This window comes from Euprymna scolopes, chromosome 20 (assembly GCF_053919585.1).
Source record: "Euprymna scolopes isolate OS-2025 chromosome 20, ASM5391958v1, whole genome shotgun sequence".
Classification (NCBI taxonomy): domain Eukaryota; kingdom Metazoa; phylum Mollusca; class Cephalopoda; order Sepiida; family Sepiolidae; genus Euprymna; species Euprymna scolopes.
In genome coordinates, this window is record NC_136501.1 from 43,453,166 (window position 1) to 43,465,978 (window position 12,813).

The window sequence follows — 12,813 nt, forward strand, 5'->3', positions numbered from 1 at the left end:
ACCTCGTGAAACCACAACGAAATAAAATAAGGATAATAGTCCGCAATAAATAAATTAATGATTACTACTTGTCTCAATAATAAAATCTAATTACAATAATAAATACATTAATGTTTTTCTTATTATAATACAGTTAAAAAGAAACATAGTGTAGTTTCTCGTCACACGTTAGGCAGAGAATATTTCTACAGAAATAATGTGTTGAGCATATGTTATGACATCCTCAAGTTTTTAGAGAAGTTTACTGTGTGGAAATCGATGAAAACCGATTTTCATTTTCTGGTCGGCTTATCCAACGACTTAGAATATTAGAGCGATATGAACAGTTCACTAAATCCGCTTTCTTTTTCAATGATAATCTTGATCTGCCGATACATAATTTTTTTTAATAAAACATTATGCGTGTCCAGATACAATCATCTTATCTGATTGGTAGCGCACCGATGGGAAGACTTGACTTGACACACACACTGTGTGTGAACGACAATTATATTTTTTTTTTATCTAACTCAACCAATAACCTTATCGAAAATACGTGGCAAAATCCAAGAATCAAAAATAGGAAATATGAAACACACAGGGAAATGGTGGAATCTACGTGTCGCAATGATTTTACGCAAATCCTTTTGAAGGACATTTTTGTAGGTGTGGGTTTCGATATAGGCAAATATTACGTCCGAGTTGGAATAATGAATAAAACAACGGGCTGTTGTAACACAATGAGGTTTGTTATACGAATAGTACAATATAGCAATGTAGTCCAATTTTACGAATAATACGATATAGCAATGTAGTCCAATTTTACGAATAATAAGATATAGCAATGTAGTTTAAGGAAGGATATATATATATATATATATATATATATATATATGTGTGTGTGTGTGTGTGTGGGTGTGTGTATACATATATATGTATACATATATATATATATATACATATATATGCACATATTTTCTCAAATATAAAAAAATTGTGCATTAAAAATTCTAAGTTGTTCGATAACATTTATTTCTTAACCAAGTCTTTTTAATTTGCCATTATATGAAACACTTATATCTCAATTAATACTTCAAGTCTGAAAAAATTATAAAGTGAATGATTTAATTCCCAGGTCTTATTTTTAAAAAATATTATTTTTAAGCATTTTTAATTTAATTTTCAGAAATATAGTTATAGTATTTTTCTATTTTTACTTTTGCTTTTTACAGTCTAATGATTATATGTTCGTAATGGAATTAATTATTTTCAAATATAGAAATCCGTCAGTTTTGATTTTTAAAATATTTATTTGGAAAAAAAGTCCTTCACTACTGGACTTGTTTCGATTCAAAGTGTCGTTTTTATATTTCGTATTATTTCCCCATTGTATTTGTAGACATCTTTCAAAAATACAAACAAAAAAGACATCCCGTTATATACGTGCATTAGTGCGAGAGACTAATAATAGCTAAAATAATACTAAAAAAATTGAACACATTACTAAAGTATTACTATTAATAATATATTCATTGTTAGCAATACTAAGAGGAGCCATACTTAGCTAATTTAAAAGGAGAGAAACACCGTCTAGCCGATCTGTTACTATGTACTACTATGTAGAAGGTTGCAGGAAAACAACATAACATAAGTGAGATATTTTATATCTGATAGCATACAGTTTGCTTTTTTATATAGATAGACTCAGATTAACAATCTGATTATTTATACAGCTCGTTTTACGCATGGTACAAGTTAAACTTATGTCATACGCGCTTCTATCTGTAATTATATATAAATATGACGTGACACATGTTGATAAAATGTATTATATTAAATGTTAACTTTGGACTTATTGGAGTGAATAAGAGCAAACAGCACATTTTTTTTACAGTTGTGTTTACTAACCGTTGGGCAAGTATAAATGTACTGCGCAGCAAATTAAAATGAGGGAAAAACAGGGTTGAAGTGGAAAGAAAAGTGATTTATTGCATAAGAAATCTGTAAATGAAATATAAGACGGGTAAACGGTGTATTTAAGGAAATAAATACTACCAAGTAGATTTCCCGGGGAATGATGGATATTTTGTTCTGAGTGGTATAGACTTCTGGCTCAGCTAAATGTGACTCGTTTTTCAGTGTACTTCTGACTAGAATAAAGGTCGGGAATTCAAAAAGCAATATAAACAACGGGAGATTTCCCAAAAATGCATCAGGTAATGGCAAGAAATGCGACCATATTGCAATTATGTGTGGCACCAGTGTTTTTTTTTTTACACGGTGGTCACCACTTATCAAGGCCTGGAAGCCACTCAGGGATAAGGGTTATTGCAAGTACAGTACGTTAGTGTGGAGCTTTAATGAAGTGTTTACTTAACAGGGCGGTTGATTAGGAATCTGTTAACGTCGAACTTAAATACATCCAAGTTGTAGTCAGGAAGCAGGCAGACGGAACAGGGTTCCACAGGCGTGCAGTTCTAAGAAAGAAGCTTTGTTCATGGAATCCACTTTTTGATTCAGGCACAGATAAAGAGTGGGGGAAATTTTGACAGTGGTTTCAGCTAGACGGGTGTTTTTCGTGAAAGATTGGCGAGGGGGGACCAGAGATTGGAGTTCAGACGAGCACCTGCCATGGAAATAACGATAATACAAGGATAGGCTGGCAACGTCTCTTCTGTGGGAGAGAGGTTGCAGGGTAGAGAAAAGGGCACCCCCCACTTAGACATGATGTCTATTTTGTACTCTGTCAAGGCAGGATAGGCTGTTTTAGCAGCTCCTGCCCAGATATGGAAGCAGGACTCAATTCTTGGGCGTACTTGTGTTTTATATAGATAGAGAATTGCATCAGTAGTGAGATATCTTTTGGAGCGGGAGAAGGATTCCACAATCTTTCCAGCGAGCTTGGCAACAGACTTGATGTGCGTGTTCCATTTCAGATCAGGAGTAAAGGACAAACCCAGAAGTTTTTCAAAACACGAGGCTTCTCCTAGACGAGAGCCATCCATTTCAATTGATGCCAGTTTATTACATTCTCTATTTTCTAGTCTATTTTCCAACCTTAGCAAAATAACACAACTTTATAATAATAATAATTATAAGAAAAAAGAAGTAGAAGTAAAATGAAAGAAAGTAAATAATGAGAACGGTGGACAATAATAAGAATAAAAATAATAATAAACATATTCAGAGATAAAAAAAAGTGCGCCACATCTGTATGCCACATGTCAGAATGGTCTTCTCAATGGTATCAGATCGTGCTAAAATATGTCGACTTGTTGAAGAGTGTACGACACTTATTTTCGGAAAAAAACTTTGCGATACTAAACAACAAATGTCTTATTTCGATAGGAAAATTCTCAAAACAATTACGGCTCAATTCTATATGTACTGATCTTTAAATTCGTTCTTAAAATAATTTCACATTCTGCTCCTGATATAAGCACAGTAATAAATCACTTACACGTACGATCCAATGAGTAACGATGCTATTAAGTAAATCAACTTGGTTAATAAGCTCTAGTAACGCCGCTTGTTATAGTTTTTATATATATATATATATATATATATATATATATATATATATATATATATATATATATATATATAAAGCAGGCTCCTTAAGTCTTAGACAGACTATGGATATCCACGAAGCTTGCGCGTGAAATTTTTGTGGCAGAAGGTGCGCAGTCTCCAACCACACCTCTCCTGGGACGCCATTGTTAAATACCAGTGACAAGTGAAGTACAGGACGATTGGAAACAAATGTCGAGATAAGCAGAGAGCACATACACTGCCTACAATTCACAAATGGTCACTCACTTGATACTAACCAGGCTCAACGTTGCTTAACTTCGGTTATCTGAGGAGAACCGGTGTGCCAACTCGATTATGCCGATATATATATGTGTATATATATGTATATATATATACATATGAATATATATAATATATATATATATATATATATATATATATATATATATAATTAATGTTGACATCATATATGAAACAATCGCAGACAATATAAGTTATTGTTTTTAAGTGTTGAAAAATATGTAAATGATCTTATATTAATTTTGTTTACCTCCTTGTTACTATACTCACACAAACACACGCATAGACACGCATATACATACATACATACATACATAAATACATGTATGTATGTGTGTATGTGTGCATGTATGTACGGGTTTGTACAGGAAACGTTTTTCCATATTCCTGTTGTATTTAATCGTCCACAATAGAAGCAATGCTATCAAACAGAACGGACAATAATGATTAACGAACTATGTACATAAAATAAAACATATAAAGAGCTTCGCACACATTCACACGACGGTTCGTTTTATTAGATTGTTTTGTTTGTATTCGTTTTTTTCTTTCCCTTTTCTCTTCTTCATGGCAGATTTCTTTCGAGAATGTCAGCCAACATCGAGTGACTTCGACAGAGCTACAGACAAATCTCGACTTTGAACGATATTTTTTTTATCTGTGCTTCATTTATGTTTTTGTTTCTTTTACCTTTATTTCCTAGTCTTTACACAAGAAAGTTTCGGGGAAAACGTGAAAAAGACTGCATTTATAATAATTATTTTGGAATGACTTCTTGAGGTAAGTAATCATGACAATATATCTAATACAACTTTTTTTATATTTTTTTCAGCTTTTCTTTCTTTTATATTTAGAATATATTTAGTACTTACATACACAAGCTCACACATAACAGTGAAGAACACAAACACACAAACATATATACATTTTGCATATGTATATAAACATAGTTATGCATATATTCTTAGTATATAGAGATTTTGTTTTAAACGGGTGTGTATTTAGAATGTATTTAATGGAAGCACGGCATTGCCTGATCGTACAATACGCTTAAACATGATATTTTATTTATGCAAATAATTTATGTATTATTATAGATCAATATTGTACTGTACTGATGATTATATTTTACGAGAAAGTATTAGCCCGGTGGTCTAATTGGCAAAATAAACAAATAACATATTGGAGGATGACTGTTCTCTTCCCTGCAACCTCTTTTGCACAAAAGAGACGTTGTGAGCTTGTATGTGCTTTATCGTTATTTCCATGGCTGGGGCTTGTCTTAGCCCCAATTTATGGTCTCCCCTCGCCAGACTTCCAGGAAAAACACTCTGCTAGCTAAAACCACTGTCAATAATTTTCCTACCTTGTATCTATGCCTAAACCAAAACGCAGATGCCATGAACAAAGCATATTTCTTAGAACTGCACGGCTGTGTAACGCTTTCCCGTTTGCCTGTTTTCTATTTGACTACAATTTTATTGTCTTCAAGTCCCACATAACCAAATTCTCGATTAATCATCCCCTTCAGTGATTCAATTTATCAATGTTCTACTACTGAGGATCGCTATATTATCCAACTGACTACTGCACACTCAGTAACTCTTATCCTCAAGTTGTCTGCGGGCCTTGATAAGGGGTGACCCATATATAAAAAATAAATAAAATTAAAAAGTAATAATGATAATGTCGTTCATCAAATTCTGTCTGTGTCTGTTTACAATCTAAGGCTACGTGATATTCAGGCTTATCGATGAATGCATTGGAAAAGTTACTTCGGGTTAATGACTGGGCTAATAAGACATGTTTGTTGCAAGGCTAAAAAGTAACATATGAACCAATACCTATTATGTTATGCATGCATATTCGTAATGCCGTCGTTCGATCTTCACCTGGTAAATTTCATTTTTTTTTTTAATTTTCCCACTTTTGTACCGATTTTCCCGGCTAAAACCCACATATAAAGTTCTGCATGGTTCACATACCTTATATACGAAGTTTCATGTCTTTAGACCAAACATTGTAGGATTAATTACTTAGGCACATATTATATACCAAAATATATATGCATGCATAAATATATATGAAAAAGGTTTTGTTTTTACTCTGAGCTTTTTATGCAAATATTATGCAAGTATTAATCATGTAGAGTATCCGCGTGAACATAGTTTCACGTAATAGTAAACTAAAAACAATCATCTGATAAAACTGACAAAAAGAATAAGGAATTAATAAAATTGAATGTTCAAAAGAATATGCCAATTAGCTAGATCTTTTTCTAATGAATGCAAGTAACCCATATATAAGAAAGTTGTATTTTCTTTTTAAATACGTCGAAAACAATTTTAATATCAATATAGATAAAAAAACATTTGTAGGGGTATAGATTAAATTAATTAAAAAGAAAATAAATTAAAATAAAAAGGTTAGCGACAGCTGTGCTTGAACAGGGGGGTCATTCGATCTAAAATCGAATCTGCTTCAACTAAGCTACCATTACTGATGTCAATAAATCTGTTTTATGAGAATAACTCATTTGCTAAGATTTTATCATCTCTCTTGCCGGTGTGACGTATAATATTCCACTGTAAAAAATAATCTTTTTATCTAGAAATGAATAAAATATGTTTAAGTTTTCGATTTTTTAGATTGTCGATATTTGTTGAATAGATCTTTGTACAAAACATATTTAAGAGCACTGCCGAACGTATAAATGCCCCTCATTTTGAAATATTCAAAAGATCGTCTCGGCCTTTTCGGAACCTATGCGAAAAGATTTCACACAAATAGTGACTTTCAAAAATTAGCAGAGATACACACGCATACATAAACACACACACACCCTCACAAACACACATACACACACACACACACGTATATATACATATATTTACATATATATATATATATGCATATATATAGTGGTATGTAAGTGTATATCTATGTAGATTTCACACATATATATATGTACATATATAATCATATTTATATATAAAGATAAAGACGTATATATATATATATATATATATATATATATATATATATATATATATATATATATATATAACTACTTCATTTACTCACATAAAATTAATATACGAAATATAGATTTATGCATAAACTTTAAATATTTACTTCAAAGTGCTCAATACGTAGGTAGAGCTAGTTAGTACTTTATAAAATCGTCCCCTTCAGTGATTCAATTTATCAATTTTCTACTACTGACGATCACTACATTATCCAACCGACTACTGCACACTCAGTAACCCTTATCCCCAAGTTGCCTGCGGGCCTTAAATTACTATATATATATATATATATATATATATATATATATATATATATATATATATATATATATATATATATATATATATCCGTATAGGTTTTTATTGTTGAATACTTCAAGGTTGAAATAGTAGTCGATCACTTAATCTCGCATGGGTAGATCATAATGTTGTAATCATTAGATTACATAGATGACTGTATCGACATTTAGTAATAAATGTTTAAATTGCAAATGCGTCTCACGATTAATGTTGATCAGTTTTTGTTGTTTGCTATCGGTGTCAAAGATGGCTCCGTGGCCGCGTTCGAATCTCCCGACCGGTTGTAATCGTGACACTTTACACTGATGATTCTCGAAATGATTAAATACTAGTGGATGTCGGTATTTGTGGTATGTTATTATAGTAATAACTATATATCCGTAGTTACATGGTGGGTGTTTTTATTAGAAGTACCAAATACGGCACCAAATATTCGTATGTTATGTAAATCTTATTGAAGAGGAATGATGTTATTTGTTGTTGTTCATATTTGTGAGAGTATTAGAGTGATAGAGACAGTCTTAGTGAGGGATTAGCGTGTTAGGAGTGTTAATGTATTGAGTATTCATGCTCATATTGTAAGAGATAGCATATTGGAGACATAAACAGGTATATATAAGGAGAGAGAGAGTTCTGTATGAACAGGTGTGTTTCTATAAATATGGATACATGTATATTTTACTTGATGATGATTTTCACAAAGTTCTTATAATAAAAATGGACTATACCTTTTCTGTTAAATCACAACACGAAGACGCAGATACACAAAGATGATGACGCCCTTTATTTCATGGTCGGCTATGATTTCGCTTGAAGAATTCAAAGTTTATTTACATTGCTTTTTCTTCTCTAACCTCCGCTTCGAATGTTTGGTGTCAGCATGTCTCTCTAGGCTCTTCTCCCCTCTTTCTCCCCGACTGCATCTAAAAATTCTACCTATATTGAGAACTCGTCACGTCATCGCATGATTAAACATGTGCTCATAAAGCATGTGGTATGGCATGTGTCACGTTGTAAAAATTGATATGACCCCGAGTTCAGTAACCTATTTTTCAAATAACATTTTTACAAAATATGTTTACAATTTCAATTTACGGTTAAATTCCTTATTTTAATTTTTACAGAAACAGATTTCATTATTACATTCCTTTCCAATAACTGATATTTAAGCTAAACAAATGCGATTTCACATTCCTTATTACAATAACATTCTGTATTTATTTTAATTTATGATTGGAATTTTCAATTCAAAATCTAGCTTCGCAAGTTCGAATCCTTGGCTCTCCTATTTCATATTTACATTTAACTAATTCCCTATTTTTTCACTTAGATTAAAAGGGGATAGCCGTTTATCATGTAACATATATATATATATATATATATATATATATATATATATATATATATATATAAGATTAATAATAAACACCCATACTCGCTCAGGTGAAATAAGGCAAACATATATTGTTATTATACAGATATGCGCTCTATGTCAAAGATTACGATTCGGCTTTTATAATTTAAATACAATTCATGACATATAGGCCGACGTCACAGGTGTATACGACATAATATGAAGGTTTACGTTTCACAACTTCTACGAATCAAATTAGCCTGTATTTTGGCAATACGAATTTAATCTTTAATGATCTTAAATCACACAAGTTATTTTCCAGTTAACAAGAATTGCTTTTGGAATTTTGTAATATATCAAATGATCTTCTTAGTAAACCTATCGCATGATTGTCAATTTCTGAACGTTGTTTAGGTGTCAGCATTTATCAAAAGAAGCGACACCCCTGATATCTAAATTAAGGGAAATGGATTATCAATTTAAAGTTTGACACATCTATAAAAAGTTTGAATTGATGTGTATATAAGTCTATTAATCATTCGTAAGTAACAATATATACAGATGCACACACTCATACACAAACATATATGTGCATATATATATATATATATATATATATATACATGTTTACACACAATTTTTATAAGGAATGATATTTTACGCATACATATATTTGTAATAGTTTCATAATTTAGTATTTGTATATAGGTATATGCGTAGAAATATAACACACACCCACACGTATTTATATATATATATATATATATATATATATATATATATATATATATATATATATATATTGGTTGTATAGTGAGTCTACATTTTACACTTAAACACAAATATTATATATAAAAGACAACTTGTTTGTATTATTTTCATTTTAATTGTCTTTTCCTGTAATTATGGTCCCTGCGCGTGGAATTTTGGTGGCAAGAGGTACACAATCTCCAAACACATCTCTGTTGAGTCGACATTGGTAAATACCAGTGGCAAGTGCACTGTATGTTAAGACGACGGGAAACAAATGCCAAGATTTGTCGAGAGGACATGCATTCTTAAAACGTGATGTCCAGGAAGTTTGTTATTTTTATGTTAGCTAGTACTTCTAGTGTAACGCCTATTTTTTAATTTCCTTGTGTATGAATATCTTAATGTTATCTCCTTTGACTTTGTTGGAGTCTTTTATTATTGCTAGTCCATCATCTATATCCGTAGTATCAAATATGCTTGTGAGGGTATATAGAATAAATAATCCCACAATATCTGATTCCTCTGTAGAATCCAGGGCACCCATCGCCAAATCCAACGAATTTGTTATTTGAGTTTATATTCATTAGTTATTGTTATTTACTAGAACTGATTTTCTACATTTTTTATTAATGTGGATTTCTTCTGAGGATATATCAGTGTATGCCTCTGCAAATTCTAGGTCAATGTTGAAAAATCCAGGGGATAAACTTTATCCAGGGATAAACTCTATGATGCCAACCTATATAAACGTACATTTATTTTTTTGTTTTCTATAGTTATAAACCAAGTGATTGCTTCGGCAGTATTTACCTACTGGTTATATCCGAGGTCTTTTTTTCTTTGTTTTTTTACTCTAGAATGTATTGCTTAGTATATTCTATCTATTTTTGGTTTATCAAGCGAGTACTGGGGTTATTATTGAAGTCACCTTTGTGGTATTTTGAGCAGAATGTATGCCTCTAGGTGTCAGTTTGCCAACTTTATCGCTAATTTTTTATTTATCGGTGATTTGTTTACTTTCAGTATTAATTATATATGTGTAGTCGCGTCTGTTTGTTATATTCTTGTTTATATATTTAATTAAAAAATTCTAACTTTATCTGGTTTTACAAAGATGTTATTAGAGTTGTCTTTGTTTCTGAAGATTTTGTGTAGTTTCCGTTGTAAATTATTATGTTGATTTTGGAATTCTAAATTTTTAATTACGTTTAAAATGTCATTTTCAAAGTTTATCAAAAGGTCTACTGCTTTCGCATTTTAAAGGATTTGAAAACCAGAGGAGTCTTTTTTGTTTTTGTATTCATTTTTAAGGAAGAAATTTGCTCGCCATCACATTCGGCGTATTAGTTCATTGGTTTTATTTTAATTAATTTAATAATATAGCTATGCTTGTTAAGTGTGGGGATATTTTAGTGATGTTTCGAAATTAACCCTTTCCATATATATATTTTTGGTGTGGTGAAATAAATTGTTTTGAGAGCGCTCAACAGTTTAGAGAAGCTAATATACGAAATTATAAATTTATGAATAAGCTTTAAGCATTTAGTTAAATAGTGCTCAATACGTAGGAAGAGCTAGGTAGTAATAAGTAGATAGTAGTTATATATATATATATATATATATATATATATATAGAGAGAGAGAGAGAGAGAGAGAGAGAGAGAGAGAGAGAGATAGATAGATATGTAGATTAATTACGATGTATTACTGTCTGGTGTACATGTAACATGTACACATATGGTGATATATGTATTCCATGTATTACCATAATAATTTGCTTCTGTGTAAATATATATTTTACGTATAATATATATATATATATATATATATATATATATATATATATACATATATATGTAATTCTTATATGCATATACATATACGTGTGTATTTCCTGTGTGGTTATTCCTCCGTGTTATATCCAATGTTTGTTGCAGCTAGTGTAATCGACCCTTATCGAAATTTTTAGTTTTCGGTTCTCGATAACAATCAGATCTAATATTTTTAAAAAATTATTTGACCACTGAAAATATATTTGTTCATGCCTAGGTATCATGTTTATATATATATATATATATATATATATATATATATATATATATATATATATATATATATATATATATATATATAAATATATATATATAATGTCTTTGTATATATATATATAATGTCTTTGTATATATATATATATAATGTCTTTGTATATATATATATATATATAATGTCTCTGTATATATATCTATATATATAATGTATTTGTATATATATATATATATATATATATATATATATATATATATATATATATATATATTTTGATATTTTATCAGACTGCTTTTCTATGTTTTTGGTCAAATCTGACTTCTGTTTATTACGAAAAGTCTTGCGAAGTCATCAATTGCTTCAGAAAAAATTAGCACATATTTTCGAATATTTTTTTTTCTGGGTTTGTTTTTCACATTGGTATGATTTTTTACGTTTTTTTTTTTTTTTCATTATTTAGTAGTAGTCGTACTATTTTATTAAATAAGTGTTTTATTGATAGTATTACTAAATATGTTATATTTTAGTAGTGTTCTATATACTTTCCTCGTTAATAATGATTGATAGCAATGTCTATGTGACAACCATTCTTTTCATGCTGAGCCTTCCAATCTACTTTTATTGCTGTGTACGTTTTGCTCTCCTCACTATTTACTAATCATATATAACGTGCGAATTATCGCAAGTCGTTATCCTTTAAATCTGAGTGGTAACTTGCACACGTACGTATACAATAATTTCCACTCACTTGCTGTCTGAGTAACGTAATCCCTGCGCACTATTTTCATGCTCTAATAAGCTTTGAGGACACTATTCTCTGCACTACATTTATTTTCTATTGGATTATATGCGGAAACGTGTATTATTTTTATTTTAAGTGTACGCGATTGAAAACCAGCTTAATGGTAATGTTGAACTGAAATCTTCAGGTATGCATTACATTTTGTGGACGATTATTCCGGTTTAATAGTCGTCTTCTTCTTTAAAAAGAAATATGATACTCTGCTTGAAACACAGAAATACTTAATATATATCTCGTTTTACTGACGTATAAGTTGTATTCACTCTGACAATGGAAAAGGATTTAGTAATAGAGACATTGAACTTGTATTAATGATAATAGAAAGATCAGAAATCGGCGTCTCATAAACTGCACGAAAATTGGAAAGCTGAACGTTTGTGGCGCAGCTTTTTCGATATGGCAACACGTAAACGTATTGAATCCAAACACCCCCAAAACTAATGGATGGACGTATTAATGAATGGCGAATGTATAGTCGAGTGCTTTTTATTAACAGATAAAACAAAAATTTTTATGAAGAATTTCCTTGTAGTTTTAGTGAGAATGCGTCTCGTTTACTGATAGCCCTCTACCCTTTTTTCTATCAACATTTTAACTCACTTTTTCTTTAAGCAGTTTACCATATTCTCACTCTGAACGACCACTATCTTTTCTTTAGAGTCTGTTTGACAAAAACCGGTACTCCGAATTTCAGTAGGCTTAATCTTCTTGACGGC

General features: G+C 30.7%; 1 protein-coding gene across 1 annotated transcript in view; it reads left to right on the forward strand.

Annotated features, from left to right (window-relative positions):
• The first annotated feature begins 4,352 nt into the window (after positions 1–4,352).
• The window catches only part of LOC145241655 (uncharacterized), a 1,060,571-nt gene continuing 1,052,110 nt past the window's right edge, over positions 4,353–12,813 (forward strand). The window contains exon 1 of the mRNA XM_080104790.1: positions 4,353–4,593. The gene's annotated coding sequence lies outside the window, so the exon portion shown is untranslated. The remainder of the gene's footprint in view (positions 4,594–12,813) is intronic.